We start from the raw sequence: 19,960 nt of genomic DNA on the forward strand, positions 1-19,960 counted from the left end.
CTTTAAAGGTCCCTTCCAACCCTAACTATTCGATGATTCTATGATTTAGCTGCAGCTGCAAAAGAAAGGATACACCAAGTTCGTCATTTAACCATCAGCCTGCTTTGGACAAGTGCACCCGAGCTATAGAGAGGTTAGCTGATGGGCTCTCACGTTTCCTCAGGGAAAAAATATCTGCATTTTATGTGCATGCTTTGCTCAGATTTGTCTATCAGAACATTAATCCAGCAAAATAAATTAAAACAAACAAACACACACACACACACACAAAAAAAAAAAACCTCAAGTCACCAGCTGTGGTGCTGCTGAAACCAGGCACTTTGGCTACTTCATAGAGTTTTCTAGGTGTGTATAAATAAACATGGAAGACTCCAATATTGCAGCGGTTTAACAAAGTGCTAGAATCCCTTCTGAAATGTTTATGAGGTGAAAATAAATAAGAAACCTCCAATTTGCCTCTACAAAACCAGCTGACATTTTTCAATTTATGAGGCTCCCCATCTCGCAACATCTATTATTTTACATGAAGATTTTAGTTTAAAAATTGCCTTTTTGAGCTATGCTGAGATGAGAAGGCTGCTGAGATTCTGGGCTGACATCCCAGGAACCGCAGTAGATTGGCTGGTATTCATAGTTGAGTTTTCTAATAAGGTGGTGCACATTTCCAAAATGCCACTGCACAAGTGGTCATTGGTGGAGTTATTTTAAGGCAGTGGTTCAGGAAGGTGCTTAGACTTGTTGTGCCTTTCCTGAACTGACAGACATACATTCCTTGAAACTTCTTAAGACCCTGCTGTGAAGAGAGACTTTAATGGCAAAGACAGCTCCAGGAATGCTTACTGGAAGAGATTTTTATCACTTGGTTTTCTCCTTTTTGTACTAGTGTCAATTAGAAGAAAAATTACTGAAATTCAAGGAGTTAGTCCCAGATCAAAGCAGACTGAAGCCTGAATTGAGCCATATAAAGCAGCTTCTGCCTTACAGCAGTGGTATTTTCCACTAATAATCTGCACTAAGATAGAGGGAAACAACCAGGTGGACCACCCCTGGCCACAGCAGCAGCAGAGGAGCAGAACTTCTTCAGGAGCTTCCTCACAGCCCCTGCCTGTGCCTTGCCACCATACACATTTCTTCTTGGATAATTTATACTCTACTTTTTTTTATTCCATGTAAAACGAGCTTCCTGTCTCCCCTTATCCCTGTTTCTACCACACTTCTATGAAATTTGTCTTTCTCCTATTCTCCCAAGAAATTTAAAAGAAAGAGACTGGAGAGCGGACAGTAAAAATGACACACTGAAAGGTAGCACAATAGCTGCAGGGACCATGTAAAGGGAGACATTAAGACTATTTTCATTGCTTTTATACTAGCTGGAGTCTCCTACTTCTGGTTTGGTTTTGTTTTTTTTTCTTTTATATTGGGGAAAAATTATCATCTGAAGGAACAATATCTCCTGGCCCATTTCAAAATTCCTTCTTACTGGCAGGCTGAGACTGAAATGTCCCAGTGAAACCTGCTGCGAGCTGACAGCTGCCTCTTAGGAACGTCTGAGAATCCCATCTCTAACAAAGATATCCACTACCTTTACAGCTGGAAAGGTTAAACTGACTCAGCAGAGGAGCCATTATTCTGGGACAGATTTAACAAAGGATTGGAGAACAGGAAGCTCAGTTATCATTGCTGGGGCAGAGGATGCTTTACCTCGTGGCAAGGTGGGGGGTGTGCTGCCGTACAGTCCCTCCTCCTCCATCCAGGTGTTGCTACCTCTGCCTGACAACCCTATGCAGGCAAGCCAAGTGCCACAGAAGCCACTGGGTCCCTTTCATGTAGAACTATCTGGAAAAAGGAATTTCTGATCTGTGAGAAATTCCAACATTTTGAAATCTGTTTTTCTTCCAAATATAAATGAGAAGCCAAAATTCCATGGGCCTTGTGGAACAGATCTCCTGGAGAGGAACAGGGGAAAGGAACAGAGAAGATTAAGAAACTTTATTTTGAAAGAAAAAAAAGAAAAAAAATTTCCTGCTGATACTGTTTTGATGACTTTGCCATTTATGAACTTCAGTGGGGACCAACCCAGATCCCAGAGAAGACCCACAAAGTCAGCTTACTGGGAGTCTGGGAGAGATGTATGAAAAAGAAGCAAACAACTAATGATGAGTAAAGGCTGATAGTCAGAAGTACACTGATAAATACATTATTTTCATATTGGTCATATATTTCAAACAATTCACACAGATTCAATATTTACAGACAGCTGTACAAGTCCCCAAGGGGGCCACTGAAGCATTTAAGTATGGTTTTAAATTTCAGAATATGTATCCCCACTGAAAATATTTACTCAAGCATGTACAGTTAGGCATTCCCTTAATTGCTTTCCTGGACTAGTTTCTATCCCTTCTTAACCCAGGAACAGTATTTTTACATCTGACAGAACACTCTACTGATTTCTAAGCAAGTCTCACTCTCAATTTCAGTCAGTGTGGCTGCTATATAACTGTTTAGACAAAATATGTTGATCCTTGGTATCTAAAATCAGCCCTTTAAAGTTATGTAAATAAAAGGTACCTATCTTTCAGTTAAATGGAACATCGCCAGTTTCCTTAATCGTTGCTGTTGAGTATCTGCTATGTTCTCTTTTACATGACACATGAAATTTTGGGTTGCTCATGGACATATTCCTGATAATCCTCACTCTTTTTATCACATAAAGTGGCTAGAATTGCTCAAAGAAAGCTGTAAAATTTTTAACTTGATAAAAATGAGCTTTGTGCAATGATCTAGAAAAGAAAGACAACAGTGAGAAGACAGTTTGCTACTGATAATCAAGTAACTCAGGGTATTAAGGAATGATTATGGAAAATGTCAGATGAAGGTGACAAGATGGAGTCTCTGGTCAGAAAAAGGGCAGATGATATTAAGTGTCAATAAACGTGAAGTGATGCTCATGGGAAGAAACCATCTGAAATTCTTCTACTTTACCTACTTAGCAAACGGCTTTGAGCTGACTGATTCTATTCCAAAATGAAGACCAAGGGGGGTTTGGCAGAGGCTGGCCTTCAAAATGATTGTTTTCAATAAAAAGCTTGGGATCTTCAATTGAAAATGACAGCAAACAGGCTCAAAAAACAGAAAGGACCTCTTTTTAACCAGTGTGTATTTAAACAGTGGAACTCCTCACCAATATTGTAGATGCCAAAAGCTTACACAGATTAAAAAATCACCAAAGGAAAATCCCTGAAGGACTGGTAAGTACAAAATACTGTGTCTGGTTCTAAAATCCCTCAGCCACAAATTGTTGGAGGCTAGGAGAATATTTGAAGGAAGTGTCAAATATGCTTGCAGTACTGGCCACTGTCAGAGCGAGTATCCTGAGCTAGACAGATGGCTGGGCTGACCTGATATGACTGTTCTTGCACTTTTATATCACATTTTCCTGTTTCCTTGTTCTCAGAAAAGCCTAAAAAACTTCACTGAAATGATTATAACATTTATGTACACATACCATATTGTGTCAGACAGACAGAGCTGGCATAGAAAATGTCAACCCAGAGACTTAAAGCTTAGTAAATTTATAAGCAACCAAAGACAGGTAAATACTAAATGTTTACAACTTTAATAAGAGATAAAGCTATCATCCCTACCTTTAATTCAAATAATATATTTCGACTTCAAGAAGACAGAAATTTAGGGTAACATAAAATACAGTGATTATATAACTATCTCTGAAGTGAGCTTTGTAAACTCAAGAAATTCAGAGCTAATCTTAACGTCCAAAGAAACCCAAATATGCTGAGATACGAAAACACATACATATTATGCATCCAGACATAGTGTGGTAACATTTGCGATGTTTCCCACAGTCTAAAACACTCTAGTGGTTTTAGAGATATTCTTTACAGCTAAAATACAGAATCCTAGTAAACCTGATAATATTCATCAGTTTAGCTGGAATTTCTCATGCGCACACATGCATGTTTGAGAGGTCAACACTGATTAAATTTAACTGCTTCCCCTATGGGCTTAAATCAAGGCTCTATACTAAACTAATCTATTACTATATATAGTGTGTTCATAAGTAATTCTTGTTTAGCAGTGGCACATTTTCTGTGTAGTTTTGAATAGAAGCTGTCCTTGTTCTCTAGCACAACCGCTACCATGAAGGCACCACCCTTATTTAATGGTGTATAAATAACCTGGTGCCAGTCCTATGCTTGGCATACAAGGAAAGGTTAAATACATTAAACATCTGCAGCTCAACTAAACACCAGTGAAATGCTGGAGGGGATAGGATAACCATAGACAAATACAGACAAAATGGAAACACTAATGATGGAAGAACATTGTTTAGGACAATATCTAGCCATAGAACAATGCTTTAAAAGTAAGCACAGGGAAAATTATGTTGGAAACATTTCCTAACGGGAGACCTAACAGGCTGTAGAATAATCACCCCAAGGGAGTCCTTTTCACTGAGTCATTTCTTTCTGGACTGGGCAAAGTGTTAAGCACACTACAGGGAAAAAGTGTACCAGCAGACAGAATGACTACCAGGTCTACTGCTCAGAAGCCTAAGACATTTCTGTTCTCAACAGCAGCAGTTTTGTTCAAAACAAAAACAAACTCATCAAAAACCTTTTTAATTGTGTGTGAAGAGATAAGTAACTTCTGTAGTCTCTCCCATCTCTTTTCAAATTTAATATATTTACATGTATTTACGAGTCCTCCTTAGATTGCATTTCCAGAACAGTTTTTGCCTGTGTGTTCCCAGATCTGCAGTCACGTATTGCCTTTGTCCATCTGATGCTGTGTGGCAAGAATGGATGCAGCTTTATCGGAAACTTGTCCTGATCAGGCTCTTGCCAAGTGTGACTAGTTTAATGTGACAGATTACAAAATGAAAGGAGAGTGAAAGGGGAGGAATAACAAGCGCCAGGGAAAGATTAGATTCTCCACACATTTCTGCATTTATTGACCTTTTCTTCTTCAATATACCATTAGTTACCCAGATTTACAGCTCAGGATGGCAGACAAGCTGTCAGGTGCACTATTTAGGTCACTGATGATGTTATGAACTCTACTGGAAACTGATTTCATTAAATGAAAGTATGTGACTTGACATTTGATAGAGCAAATATCTAACTGACATTTTTAATTGCTCTTTGTATAATTCCTTTGTAATTATTGAGATATTTTTAATAACTTCTTAGGGACTTAAAAATTAAAACATCTCTGAGAAAATTGCATATGGGGTACCAACAGCCAGTATATAGCATCTATGCTGAAAAGTCATTATATGTGAGTGCAGTTTGGCATCAGTGTATATAAATCTATAGATCAATCCACAGAAAAGCAATGTTTTACCCCGAAGTTTCTTGAAGGCTCACTTGGATAGTTTTCTTTCAGCAACCTCTACATGAAGTGTTTTAGTTGTAGATTTGACTTAAGTTGCAATTTAATCATGAATAAAATACCAGCTCTTGGACTTGATCCAGAGAAAAAGTAAAGAAGCTAGCTCTGGATGGCCAGCAGAAACAGTTCAACACGCAGGACACCAGCCTGAGCAGAGCTCTGCTTTGGGTTCTGATCAGTTCATAAACAGCATCATCTGATGTGATTGGCTACAATAGAGCAAGTAAGATTCAAAAACCATCAGATCAATGTTTCTGAAGGAAAAAGCTATACTATTACTTAAAGTAATGGAGGTTTGTATCTTTTCTTTTAAAGGTCTGAACCCAGGCTCTCACAGTGCATTCACTTTACTTATTACATTGGCTGAAGCAATGTAAGCCCAATGATAGCCAAGATCTCCAACACTGAACTACGGTAAAAGTTTGATCACAGTTCAACTGCAGCATGTTGGAACCATCAAAACACTTATCTTTTAAAAACATTTTCAGGCCACAGCACCTGTCTCCTAAGAAACTCCTCTTGCTACCTGGTAATGTTTTACAGACACAAGCACTTGGAGGAAAATAATTGTCATGCCTGTTCATTACATAAATCCAGCATACGGCGTCCTGACCTCAGTGCAAACAGAGAATAATATCATGAGAATCAATAAAGCAAATTGAACTGAAGTGAAGCTGATCTGAATGAGATCAGGCTGGCCTGATTTATCTCCCTTCTGCAAGCTAGACACAAAGACTTTGGAAGGCATAAAACCCAGCCTGATCCCTGATACCACAGGAACAGGGACTCATCCCAAGGGACAGCAGGTTGTAGAAGGCTGCCCCTCTTTCCACTGAGTTAGGGGCTCAGTGCCGCTACAGCTGTAGAGGAACCTCATCCATCAGGGCTGCAGAAGGTGCCCTCTGCACCAGCCGCACCTGCCCCTAGAAGGGATTCCTTGTATGTTTCTTCTAGATTCTAGCAAGAAGAGTGCAAGCATCACTTATGATCTTCAAAGAGTTAAACACAATGACCAGCCGCTAGCTCTGCATTCAAGTCTGTCAAACTTTAATTTCTGCGGCTGTGTAATGTTGCCTGTCATCTGTTTTAGCGCAGCAAGAAGAGCTGAGTCTAAACTCTAGGACTCTTGTTGCTGATGACAGTTCCATGCAGCTCTCGTTTTCCTCACACTGCAAGACCTGACTGGCTTTGGTACATCCTGCCTAACTGCTGCTGAGTGATGAGGAAATATTTGCTTTGAGCTGGAGCACTAAACACCTCCTCTGTGGTTAGGAGAGATGTAGCTTTCTCCACGGTGGGGTGGTGATTAGATTGAACCATTACCTCCATTTTCCACCTTTGCTGCAGTAATTGCTTTCCCTTGTGCCCCTCACTGGACAAATGAGCTAAGGAAATATTCTGGGAACAGCAAGGACTTTTGAACACTGTGTAACGTGAGCACGCTGACTTTTGGAAAAGGAGTTGGCTCTGCATACGTGTGAGTGGAAGTCTGCTATTCCACCCTGAGGCAAGAAATTAATTGCTATGACTGTGTCCTCTATTTGCTATGCATACAGCTGGCAAGCCCCAGCCCATGGCCACCATGTAGGGTCAACATCTGATTCTGGGCTTTTTTATGCCCTATACTTTACACTAATGCTCCTGTACTTCATAGGAAAATCACTTGCAGGGCAGACTAGGTCCCTCTGCCTCCACTAAAGGACAAGGGGTTAAATGGGCAGCATAGATCTAACTTCTCTGTGCACAAAGCTGAAGGTGTCAAGCCAATAATACTTGCATGACAGATGTAGAAGAAGAGCAAGGTGCTCATTATAAGCTAAGCTCTGTTCCAGCCCCGTGGCAGCAGAATTAAGATGGTTCATCGCACCTCTTTGTCAGTCTGTGTGCACCTTGGGAAAGCCTTAGTACCTGAAGTGATGTACCAGCAATCAGGTTTGCAGGAACTAATGAAATCCAAGGAAACTGGACCATGAGATATTTTATTATCCCTAGTTTCTGAGCCTCAGAGAATCACTGCACCTGAGCTGAGATGGGCTGCAGTTTTAAGCAAAACACAGGATTAGATTGTCACTCGCTGTGGTCCCAAACCCAGGTCACAGCCTTGTCATAGCAGAAACTGTGTAAACAGAACAGAAAGACCCTCTTCTTTCCCATGGCCTTACAGTGGAAGGATCTGGGCGTAGTCAAGTTAACTTAACAATACATTAAGCTGAACAGGTTATTTCTTGTTTGTGCACTCTTAGTTTACAACGGGATAACCTGATTCAGTTTACCCTTCCTCCATCGCAGACTAAGTTGAGCTGTGTTACATCCCCGCAGTGGCAGGCTTGGAGCGTGCTGGGCAGACAGCATGTGGGGACGTGTTAAATTCTAGAAGGCAAATGCATGTCTGGGTACCTACGCGTACAGACAGACAATAATACATACAGGATGTGGGTGTTACATTAGAGACATTGCCCACGTGGCAGAAAGCAAGCAGAAAGCCAGGGAAGTGTCTGAAACTGGCACGCTGGCTGCCACCTCGCTCAGGAGCGGCGAAGGCATGACTTATGCTTCCTGGTTTACCAGAGCCTGAGCCTCACCAGTTCCAGGACCGGTTCCAGGCTGAAAAGCTGAAGGGGTGACTTGCCTTTTCTGCCTGGCAAAGAGACAGTATTTCCTTGCTCACGATGAAGGAGACAAGGCCCCTGAAGAAAGGCAAGAAACATTACATTCCCTTTCTTTAGGGACAGAAGCAGCCAGTCGGCATGACTCATCTGGATCCAGAAGACACAGCATGGCATTCGAGTTAGGAGTTCTGCTAACTACAGCACCCACAAGGCAGAGAACTGAGCTGCACTCATCTTTTTACGATACCGCATGTGCCTTCCAATGGATAACACTCTTGCCATACCCACATGTTACAGATGGAAAAGACCTCTGATTTAAGGTTCCTGCTCCAACTCTGAATGCCGCACGGTACTGAATTTGCTCAGATCTTTAGCCAGTGTGAATCAGCACAGGTCTACCGAAGCCTGACTCATCAACACTGGGTCTGTTACCTTCACAGAAGAAAGCTGATACTTAGTCTATAATGATGCCAGCAGCAGAAAAAGTCATACTTTATTATGTTTTGAAAAAAAAATTAAATAAAGAGAGTTACTGCATATCTTTGTTGGCACAAATCCTTCAAGTATGGAGTGCATCTCTGAGGGAGTGCCAAAGTGTTTAAATTAAGTAATGTTATAAAAAGAAATGTTGCAATCTTGGGATAAACTGGAGTTGATATAAAAATGAAGTCTGAGAGAATGAGTCCAAGAATGAAGGAATACTTAAAGCAACCAAAGGGAAAAAGTAAGCTGGAAGTTAAAGTTGAAATCTGCTGAGGCAGGCAAATATCCCCATAATTGAAAAGGCGCACAGGACTTTTAGTAGCCTAATAATTTTGATAACTTCCTCAAAATGTGATTATTCTTGATGGAAAAGAAACACAAATTCCAAGTCTTGTAAATAAAGCAAAGTTTTGTGCAATGATTTAATATACTCTTTCCCTTCCTCTGTGAAAACAAATGTATTTATTTTCACATTAATCAGCTTTAAAATTAGAAAAATTTAACCCAGCTCTTACTGTATTTAATTTTCATACACCATGCAAAGAAAGAACCAAAATAAACCCAACAAGTTACGTCTATAGAAACCTCACAATGGCATCTGCTTGGATGTTAATAGGAAAGTGCTTGTACATTACCTAAGGGGGAAAGAAATTTCTGAAGACCTGACAGACTCCTAGAGCAACAGACCATCAGATCCCAAGTTTATCTACACAGATAATTATTTGTATTAATTGTGTTAGGCTAAAGCAGAGGCATCCATTTTGAATATGTAAGCACAAATAGAGAGAATCCAGCACTTCTTTTGCTAGGAAACCAAGGAAATGAGAAGAAATCTACTTTATGTAGCTGCAATATCAGTCTCACATAAGAGTAACTTATTCTCTGATTTGCACATTTGCCTTTCTATAACCAGATGGCAAGAAAGAGCTCATTTTCCAGCAACCTGCAGTGGAAAACAGAATTTTTAGCTTCTAGTTTTCAGTATTCCTTTCTTCCCTGTGAGAAGTCTGACACAAGGACCTAACCAAGAGTGGATTTGTACTGGACTGTCTGTGACTTCAGACGGCCCATAGATGGAAAAACCTTCATCTCAATTAACACTAGCTCTCTAGTCTGAGCTTGTCCAGGGTCTCCGGGCAGCTCACTCCAGGTGGACACTGGAGTGCACATTGTGCATCACTGATGACGAGTAGCATTTTCAGGGAGAGGGGGAATGGGAGCCAGGCAGGCAAAAAAATCCACATTGTGGAAAATTCTCACCCTTTTTGAAGCAGATGTGGAAAAGAGAGCAGATAACATTTACAGAGGGAGATAATATAGTCAAGAGGGGGTGTAAACTGCCTTAGGACTTGACCAACATCATCAGATAGCTGCCTGCTTATTTGCAGAAAGCGAGCTGCTGCCAGCTGAGAGGGAAGAAGGTGTAGATGGCAGAAATGGTAGCTAAGCTATGCATACAAGTGCCTTGGTTGCCTGTGGAGATCTTCAGAGTAGAAATATCTCCTTACTAAAACGGCCACAGCATGTTTCTTGAATGGGGATGGAGGAGAGGAATGTAACACCTTCTGCCACACACACATAAAAACTCCTTCAATCATCAAAGAATTCTGTTAGAATAAGAGGGAGGAAGCTCCAAATGTAGGTAACATGAGGATTCCTTTCTAGGCAGAGTTCAGGTTTGCTTAAGATTGTTTTTGCCTGGATATCACTGAACTTTCAAGAAATCTGCCAGAGCTGTAAACGAAAAATATAGCTTACCGTACCAGAGGAGTATCATTCTGTGTTGTCTTCCAGAAGCTGAAGGGCTGGGATTTTATTAAAACACTGCTGCTGCAAGACCACAGAGTAATATGCTGACATTTTGAGCTGCATTTAAACTCGATATGTATTTTTATAACTATATTTATATTCCATCATAAACTGACAACGGACAGAACAAGTCACTGTTGCCACCGTGACTGCACTTGAACTTAAAATGGAAGAGGCTCTACTATGTGCCTTTAGCACTGCAGAAAGCTCTTTTTCTACGTTAGGGTCTATCTAGGGTTTTGGGACAGTGTCAGTCTCTCTAGTTTCTGACCATCTCCCTCTAAACCAGACTACAAAGCCAGTTGCCAGTAGGGTTTCTGGAAGTGCCAGCTTCTTTTCTTTCTCTAGTTACAGAGAGAGGACACACAACATTAGGGGACTGCAGCGAGGGGAGAAACCCAGCCCTTGTTCAGACGCCTTGTCAAAAAAGGAAGCTTCTGCTGCATTTCATAAGGGTGGCCAGACTCTCTATTGGCCTTGTATAGCAGTTCTGCTGCCCTGGGAGCACTCTTTGCTTTGCTTTGTCTCATCTGCCCCACGTACAGCTGCCAGGGCAGCCTGGTGGTGTGGTACCCAATGGGAGCTCACACGGTCAGAATCAGAGAGAACAGGAAAAAGATTTTGTTAGAAATGACATTGTGCAAAACAGAAACGACTCTGTATTTCTGGTACTGACCAGCCACAGACACATCTTTTTTCTTTGCTGCGTATTTCAGGGTGCTGTCTACATGCTTTCTCACACATAGATTTCAAGGTGCATATGCTTAGAGATATTACTTATTTATCCTGCACTAAAAGCATGAGAACTAAGCCAGGAACCACACTCACTCTCCTAAGTTCTATAACAGATACATACAAAAAATTGGTCGATGCCTGCAGCAGCCTGCACTGTTGCACGCATTCACTTTGGGGAGCTACACAGTTCAGGCTGGCAGGAGTTCTCCTCCCCTTTGTGGGAGGTGCCTGTACCTGTCAAGCAGGTACATGATCTCCGGATCAGAAACTGTCTTCTGGTTGTGCAACTATTCAATGAGATCTTGACTGACAAACAGGATGCTAGGACACTAAAGCAATTTAAGTACAACAATAAATACATACTAGATGCTTAAGCCACTGTGTATGTATATATGTGTGTGTGTATATATAATGTATACAATTAAAAAAAGAGCTAATAATCCTGTAAGGCTTCCTATGCCTTATTGCTTAGTCATTCATCCTGAAATGATAAAGTAGATGTTCCTAATTGAGAAATAAAAGTAATATAAAAATGCAGTATCACAGCCACTTTCATCATATGCAAAAAGGAACAAATCCACAAACTTAGAAGAGGGCTGAAAATCAGATCCAAGTACTATTTTTAAAGAAATCGGAAGTGTTCTCAACATTGTTGTCATTCCTATTAATATTTTATGACATTCATATTTCAGTACTCCCAACAATTTCAGGCAGGGAACAGGACTGCACGAAACAATATGTGCACACACCTATCAAAGCAAGAGAGTCCCTGGACATCAGTCTTATCTTCTTGACAGAGTATCTACTACTGCTGATTGCTTCCTCACTTTACCTGCCAAATGAGACAAATAATCATACTATGTATCACAAAGCAAAAATAGATTACAAGAAAAATGCTTTTAAAAAAAAATAAAATACATATATATATATATATATCTTACAGTATAAGCCTGGAAAAGGAAGAAACTTCACAAGGAACGAAAGAACCATATAGCAGATACATGCCCTAATAGAAGAACAGATTTGTCACATGAATAAATGTGATGTGTTCAAAAAAAAAAAAAACAACAACCCAATCTAATACTTCAGAAAAGAGCAATATCCTCTTCACGGCTCACTGGTACTCCCTGAGGAATTCTGGAAAACATTCTAGTAAGACATGCATTGGCTGATAATATCATTGGTTTGATGGGATTTGATTTGTTGTTTTCATTCTTTTTCTTTTTGGTTTCTTGTTTTGATTTGTGAGAATGAACACTTGTCTCAAAAACAGGATCTTGGTTACTGAGGAATCTGTTTATTTCGGGCCCTTTTTCCTAACTTGGTATCAGTTGGAACCACTCACTGCACTTGGTATTTTAGGGGCCTAATTTTAGGCCCTGGTTTTTCAGACGTTGGCCAGAGGCCCCACTCAGTGCCTCTATGTAGAAGCAGTATATTGGAAGATTTGCATTTATCTCTGGTGAAGATCCAAAGCTTCTGAAGACATACGGATTTTTTTCCATTAAGTTCAATAGCTCTAGGTCTGGCTTCCTGCTTGTGACACCAGTTAGTCTGAGCAAGTGTGAAGGACATGAGATGGACATTTGATCCTGGATTCACTTCACTTTGGGCATTTACATGAAGAGCTGCCTCTGGTTAGTCGCAATAAATCTAGTGTCCATGGCTGCACAAGCTGGGACAAGGCAATTCCATTGCCATCAGGACCCAGCATCCCAGCACCTACACAATACAAAGAAGAGCCAACACAACACAAAGAAAAGACAAGAGGCTGAACGCAGTCGTCTCCTGACAGACTTGGTGCAAAGTCCATGAGAGTTCTCTGCATCCTGATTTAGCTCCATACCACCACTGGTACAAGCGTAGTGAGAAACTTCCTAGGGATTAGCTTTGTATTAAAGACTCTGCTTTTTGACAAGAACAGCAAAACTTTCCCACAATAAGCAGATGTCATCTTAGACATCAGTGGCAAGTCTTACTCTGAGGAAAAAGATCTCAGGGCTGGCTTCTCACCGAAAAGCCACATCTTCAAACAACATCTCCCTAAGGCACTGATATTCTCCTGAAACTTCTCTACTGCTTCATCCTCCACACTGTCTTTCAAGCTACACAGCAGCATGGGTCAGCCCCCGTAGAACCTGGCTATGCTTTCTCCTCTCACCAGAGCAACCCAACGTGTCACAAGCTTGAAGATTTTATGAGGCAAGCTGTGAATCTCTCAGGGCTTTCCCCACACACTAGCAGCACTCACTGGGGAGGGTTGGGCTTGGGTTGTGTTTGCCACACAACAGCTGAAAGCTGTTGACAAGCATAATAGCCTCCTCACTTAGGGGCACGCATATGCTAAATATGGGATTACACTAAGACAGCAAGAAAAGACACATTTGGAGCGCAACTGTGTTTTAACTAATCTACTTGCTGCTATTTTCCTGTTATTGCAACCATCGTGTCTCTGAGACACCATCTGTCAGGTTGCTTATATGCCACAACTACCTTTTTCCCCTCCCAAACAAGAGGTATGTGGACCAGTGAAAACAAACAAGTGCTGAGAAGCAAAATGCTGAAGGCCTGTCTTATAAGTCAGAGGAGAAGGGGTGGTAGAGAGGATTATTTGCACAGAATTCAGCTTGGGTTTTCAAACCAGTACTTATAGGTTTGGAAAGAGCCAAGAACAAAAACCTTAAAATAGTTATTAGGGGGTTTATGGAAACTGGATGAATGGATGGTTTCACCGGGAAGCCAAATAAATATATAAAAAAAAGATCATTTAAGCCTGGCAGGAGATCTTAGGATCTTGAAATAATAAAGCAAAAAAAAAAAAATTAAAAATTAAAAGCTTTTGAAAAGTGACACAAAGCCTCTGGAGTTCAGAACAAACCCTTCTATCTTAAGAGTAGAGATGCTCTGCTTGAATCAAGGGACAACAATTGCTACTGTACTGCCCCCTTATTAATTATTGTTATTAACATAAACTATGCTGTCCTATGCATTGCACTCTAACCACAGCAATATAGTCAGATAAACCATCCACTAAGCAAAAAGATGGCATTTGAGAGAGGAGCTGAAATCATCCAAAAATAACACCAAGTTGTATCGACTGAGTAGCTTCTCCCACTTTGCTTCATCTAGTAAGCCATACACATGCTTTTAAGTCCTCTGATGGTCACAACAGTGCCTGTACTAACCACCATAGTACCCCTCCAGGGTGACCCCATGTTATTTGGAGCTGTGTCTGCACAGTTTCTCTAGCTGGACACCTCTCAAAACCAACCTACAACTCATGGGGGAAGTGGAAAGCTCCGTGCTCTCACTCATTTTCTAGAAAAAGCAGACACCTAGTCAAAGCAGTGACTGGGGCTTCTCTGTACCTGGACACCTACAGTTCAAATGATGCCATGGTCTTTTAGTGAACAGAACTGTTGGGAACGAGCAGAGAGCCAGACTCATGGATAGAGCTGATAATCCTTATGATACAAACAGATTTAATGCCAGCAAAAGTTCACCTCTAGTGAAGATTCCACAGCTTCTTACAAAAAAAAAACAAAACAAAAAAAACCATTAGCAGATGCAAGGTGAGTTTTATTAATTTAATTATCTTAATAATTGAGATATCCTCAATCTATCATACATTGATAAATATAGGAAACTGAGGCAGAGAATAGTGAAGACATTGGCCAAAAAGTAGGAACAGCAGGAATCAACCCAGAACATCTGACTCATGTGCTTGTGCTCATTTGACTAATGCTCCTTTCACGTAAGCCAAATCCTGGCCCTGGTCTCATTGAAGCCAATGGTAAAACTTCCATATATGTGAACAGAGCAAAGACTTGAGAATTCAGTCTATCATCGGCACTTCATAGGCTTGTGTCTTTATAGATGGGGCAGATCTTTTATCCTGCTCTGTGGTTCAGCCAGCTGGACAGTGCTATGTATATTTAGGGCACAACGAGAAAAATAAATAGCAATTAAAAACAACAACAACAAAAAAAACCCCTCTTTCTTCCATATGGAAGATTTTAGTATTTTAAATAGCAAAATTACTCTTCCTCATTTATGGCACTTCCACAGAGAGATCAGTTGATGTAACTATTAGCAGCAGCAAAGGCTGAACTCGTTTTCTCCCAGAGGTTTGCTAAGCAGCACGGCCGAGGGAGACAACGGCTTGTGCTCATCTGTACCACCCACGAGAGACACTGCTGTGCTCTGTTATCTCTTCTGTCATCTTCAGGCTAACGTACTGCTGGATCCTGTCAGCTCACAGCAGCTAAGCAAGGCTCAGGGCGGGAGGCAGTGCAAGTTTTTGAGCAGTAAGACAGCGGCCACAGCAAGCAGACCCGGTCAACCTCACCCTCATGTGATGCCAGAGTGAGCATCACAAGGCAAATACTCCCTTTGTGCAAGACACAAAACTCTAGTCCTAACTATTTGGTAGGATGCTGGCTGACTACCAGTCTGCACCTCCGGCTTCCCAGTGTGCATCTTTGCAGCCTGTTCCACAAGCTGCTCCAAGGTTGATCCAGACGTCACGTCCCAGCACTATGTAACATCTAAGGCAATGATCCATGAGCTGGCTCCACCTTGCTGGAGCAGGGAGCACAGCCTCTGCAGGAAGGTTTACAGCTACTCACTCTCCCTCTGCCCTTTGACACCTGAGGACTGCTCCCAGAGAACAACTGCAGCTTTGGCCATCTCCCCTTCAGGGAGCAGAGAAACACGGAACTCAGACTTTAGCTGTATTCCCTGAGACCCAGCCTTACCTAGGCTTTTGCCAGCCATTACATACTGCAAGGCTTTTAAAGTGGTCAGCAGGCGACTAGCATTGCTGCTATCATTGAAAAGAAAGCAGCAAGAACATTTTAAAGCTCATATAAGCAAGAGATTAAAGAACTGAAGATCTGATCCCATCTCTACATCACTTGCAATGGAGGAAAGAAAGAGGAACTACATATTTGATTAAATTCTCCTCCTCTCCAGTCCCCTCACTCCATTAGTACAGAAACACTGATGTTTCAGTCAGGGCTTAGCTGCCTGTTTCTCCACGCTCCCAATGAATGCTCGATTATTTTATCCCAGCATATACATCAGTGAGCACCACCACCATTTGACCATGGAAGATGGAGAATAAAGAATTTACTGTGAGCAAACTCTGATAAAAGTGAAAAGCAATGTCTGTTGTAATAATCCTGCTTTGTGATGCAGGTTCCTGAAGCTTTCCTTTTTAGGGTAGAAACTTCCTGTACCTTGTCCCTCCTCAGAGATAGCTTGTCTCCTTTCCTTTGAAAAGACCCCTTTGAAAATTCTCCTCAGTCAGTTTTGGGAGGATGAGCAAGGCATGAGGCTTCAACCGTGATGCCAGAGTGAGCATCACTCTGGTAAAGAAGTGATAAAGTGATAAAGAAGCAATTTTTACAAATTTGGGAGAAAACTATAATAAATGATACATTTTAAGAAAACTTAAACTGTAATTGGCTAGTCATAAACTGTCAGATACACTGAATTCATATCAGTCAGCATCTACATCAGTTGAATTTGTTCAAAGGAATTAGCTGTGTCTGCTCTACTCTCAAGTAGCTTTCCACAGAAGCCAAAGAGATAACTGCTGAACTGGACATTTTCTTCCTGAATAAGGTATGCAGAGGAGGGCTGGCAGGCTGCTGCCAGCGAAGACCAGGTTTTGAATACTTTGTTCAAAATCAACCCTAGAGAAGTCTAAGGAGAATTCTCTCCCTGACCTATAAGGGAGGGGAAGCATGTTTTTGTCCTGTATCCTTTTAATTTATGCATACTTAATTTGCACCATCCTAAACTCTAATCAGCTGGGGTTATAATGAGCAGCCTTCCACTCAGCCACTTTGGAGTCACCCTTCTTGAAATAAATACAACAATCACAACAGCACACAGAGCCAAAAGCATCACATTTTACTCTGTTGGGCAGTCCTCACCTCCTAGACACTGAGAAGGGATGCATCTGCCACCTGCTCAGACAGTCTGTTTTAGGCACCTTCTGGAAACACAAAAGTGAAGGCAAATTTTGTGTAACTGCTTGCCCAACCAATCTGGAAGGAACGGGGAGCCAGAGGCAAGACTGATCTGTCTATAATTGATGTCAATAGAACCGAGAGGAAATAGATCCCTACTGCAGACAAGACTTGGTCACCAAAAGATCAGATCAATGATCCTGTTTATTCACGATCTCTCCTGCTCTCATAGGTGAGGTTCTGGTAAGCATATTGCCTAGGTTTGGTCCAAAAATTAAGATATATAACACATACAACTCTCCCTATTACCTCTCTGCTCCTATATACAGAACATCTGAGGCAACCACAAGCAACTTCACTTAGGTCAAACTCACTCACTGCGTCACCACACAAAGCTGAATATAGTGCATGTTTTATTCACCCCTTCAAAGGAATCGCGACCCTGAAGGTCAGCAGGGTGGAGCTGGCACAAAGCAAGGGGAGGGACTTGCCATGTTAAAGGTTCTTACACAAAAAGTGCCATTTTATAGTGCCAGTTCCCAGATTCTTGAAGTGAGGAGATGTAGGTGAGAATACCCTTCCTCTGCCCCAGGGTAGGTGGTTTCAGTCATGGAATAGTTCAGACTCAAACAAAACAGGGTGCATATGTGCAAATACGCTCACACAACACTAACCTCCAAATACTCCCAAACCCAAATGACATGAAGATTTTCTTTAATTATTGTATTTTTAAACCCTTGATTTTCTTGTGGTGGGGGCCTCAGAACCATTGGAGACCTTGGGGGGTGGAGGAGTGCCAAAGACAATTGTGGACTGAGAATATTTGCCAGCTGGACTATGAGATTTATTTTTGGTTCTCAATTCTTTTTTTTTTTGTTCTCCTTGCAGATCTTGCTTTCCGGCTCTCTGGGATTTGCAAACACCCAGCCTTAAGAACTGCAGACCCAGACTGCACTGGGGTGTCAGTCCCTGAAACTGAGAGGGCTAATGCAACAGTGAGCAGCAATTTGATATATCAGAAAGCCTGCCTTTCACAAACTGCAATCACTAGCCACAATTCCCACTGAATTTTGAAGGCACAGTTTTGCTCCTGTTTACACCCATTCCACTTTAACAGCTACTGCTGATTTATACGAGGAATATGGTTTGGAATCTGGGATTCATTTCCTATTCTAAAGAAAGAAAAAAAAGAAAAACACACTTTGAATCCAGCTATCTTGCAGGCTAGAATTCTGTTCTACATTTTTTCCTTTCAATGCCGCAGCCTCCTCTGCTCTTTCTGCCTACTTCCAATTTTCACATGAACTGCTGAGATGCTGAAATTTAAACTACACGAATATACAACATCTAAAACAATCACAAAGACTGTGTTGGTTCAGTATCTTCCTACATACCCTTCCCTCCTGCATCAAAGCAAAATCCTCTGGTTGCCTGACACCGTGAAGAATAGCTTGCAAGTGCAACTGGAATTCTGCTCAGAGGCCGGTCCCCAAGACTGCTGCCCACCACAAAGATGAGCAAGAGTGTCTTTAACTCAATCCCCAGCTGAAGCGCCAGGACAGAGCACCAAGAACCATCCTTTGAAAACAGCTGAGAGTTTGGGGTGTGATGTGAAAGATGCTGATCTGTTCCAGCTGGCAGAGAGGCAGAACTATCTACCAGTTGCATACAGAAAGGGGAGCTGGGAGAGTATTTTGGATCACACAGGCCTCCACCACAGAGAGGGGTAGAGAATAAAGCCTTTTTATGTAATAATTGTGAGGCACTGTCAGCAGCAGAGGTCTGAGAGGAACGGCTAAAGTGGGAGGAGGAGGACACTACAGATGCCAATAGGTAGTAATCACACAAAGTTTCGGGAGAAACTGAGGCTTAAGGAGATGACCTCCCAAATGGGATCTGACTAACATGAGCTACCTCACAAGGGACTGAAAGGAAAAATGCAGCCCTCATGCTCTCTGAACAAGAGATGAGATAGCACAGGAGGACAGTCTGAAAATTCCCACATCCTGCAGCTCTTGCAAAAGATTCTCTGTGGCCACTGTGTAATCAGTTACTTGCCATGTCCTTTCTTAACTCATTCATCTTTTCCTCATGAGTCAGCTCCTGCAGTACCCCAAAGCAAAATAGATCCAGTGTTCAGATAAGACAAATCTTGTCCTATACACTGGTTTTATCTTCAGTAACCAGAGCTGAGCAGATAGCTGAAAAGCAGATGGGTTTTCACAATCCTGTTAGAGAGCAGGAAGGCAAAGACTTACTGGAAGGCAAAGTCTAGATGAGCATTGCCTAGTACAGTATGTGCATCTTTCCCCCACCCCTCATTGTCCCCAGTGACTTTTCAGAGCTTGATCTATTAACAGGACACAGTATGCAAAACACTTGGAATCCATGGTCGTCTTTGAAGACTTTGTCTTATTTTCCTCTCAAATTAATGCGTTCTTCTGTAAGCCTTACTGACAGTGCCCCAGTTTCACAATGCTTCAGTCATTCCTTTCAAAAAGAAGGAAAATACTCTATCATCTGGATATGTCACAAACATTAAAGGAGGAACAGCTTGCACGAACAAAAGCAGACGCACACCACATATATGCTTGTCCAAATTATTTAGCAAACAACATGTATACTAGGAAAGAACAGATAGATGAGGAAAAAATAGAGAAGTTATTTCCTCACAAACATTATTCTTAATAAATAACGACTCACTTTGCTAAGAATAATTTGACTGGAACATGGTCCTTAAACTGTTTAAAACTTTTATTTTTGAGTTGCACTTCATATATAGCTTTTGCCACAATTTAGTTTGTTCTGCTGGATCAAGGGACCCAAATTACACCCTACCATTGCACTAGCAAGCAGAAAACTTCCTATTTACTCAAGGTTTCTCTTGTGTGCCTCCTCTTTGTTTTAGACCTCTTTACTGCTATGTAACGGATT

General features: G+C 41.5%; 1 protein-coding gene across 2 annotated transcripts in view; it reads right to left on the bottom strand.

Annotated features, from left to right (window-relative positions):
• Window positions 1-19,960, bottom strand: part of OSTN (osteocrin) — a 50,373-nt gene that overhangs the window by 29,560 nt on the left and 853 nt on the right. The window lies entirely within an intron of this gene.

This window comes from Chlamydotis macqueenii, chromosome 9 (assembly GCF_036417535.1).
Source record: "Chlamydotis macqueenii isolate bChlMac1 chromosome 9, bChlMac1.mat, whole genome shotgun sequence".
Taxonomy (NCBI): domain Eukaryota; kingdom Metazoa; phylum Chordata; class Aves; order Otidiformes; family Otididae; genus Chlamydotis; species Chlamydotis macqueenii.